Source organism: Prunus dulcis, chromosome 7 (assembly GCF_902201215.1).
Source record: "Prunus dulcis chromosome 7, ALMONDv2, whole genome shotgun sequence".
Lineage (NCBI taxonomy): Eukaryota > Viridiplantae > Streptophyta > Magnoliopsida > Rosales > Rosaceae > Prunus > Prunus dulcis.
This window is the reverse complement of record NC_047656.1, coordinates 13334099-13335108: the sequence shown is the minus strand read 5'-3', so window position 1 is coordinate 13335108 and position 1010 is coordinate 13334099.

Below are 1010 nucleotides of genomic sequence, written 5' to 3'. Positions count from 1 at the left end.
CTGCTCATTCAACCAAACCTCAAGACACAGAAAAAGAATAAACAAATTTTTTTAGACAAATTTTTTTAGAACAACTCCAACAACTGTTAATCAAGAGTTTGGATTCCTTGCTTATGTTTTCTGTGTTGTTGATATTGTACTTGTACATAATGGAGTTGGAAGTCCTCACATGACTTGTCATGCTTAACTGACAAGGGAAATGTCGTGCGTAAGGATGCAATTTCGGCTGTTGATGTACACAATCTTTTTAAAAATCTCTTATTCATGTAAAACAGGTGACCCATTTAGTGTCTTGATTAGGACTGAAATAACTCATTATTAGTCCATTATCCATTTTGTGGTGGAAACGTTTTGGTTTTTCCTTCCCACCAAAGTTATTGTGGTTATTTTATAATTTTTCCACAAGTTGGGTTCATCTTTTGATATCACTCTGTCACGCTTGATAATTTATACAATATTGACACTAGTGGTTATGCAAATGGTCTTGATTTTACTTGCCCAAAAGAGACCAATTGGTTTTATTTTATTCCCACTGTGGGGGAAAGCTTTGAAGAAAGGAGAACAACTATAATAATAAATAATAATAATAGATATTAGAAGTCAATGCACTCTTGGTGTTTAGACTAATCCCAATTTAAAAGTTGCTTTTCATCTCTATTTTCCCCACTCTTTACCCCACCTTTTCCCCCTTCATCGTTTGCCGTAAAATAATTGCATCCATCGACTAATTGCACGTTTTTTTTTTTCTTCATGTTAATATTGTTTTATGGTCTAAATGATGTCGCTTTGCATGTATTTAGGACTTTTCTCTACTCCCCTTTTGATAAAAAAAAAAAAATTTGAAAAGATAAAGAAATATATGAAGTCCACAATTTTGGTATTTTCGGCTTAAATAACGATGATACGCCTTCTTGTCCACCTCCTTATTATTAATGAATCTTCACCATAGACATGTCATGATTAAAATCTTTTATTTACTAAATTATAATTTAAGAATCATATGTACAAAG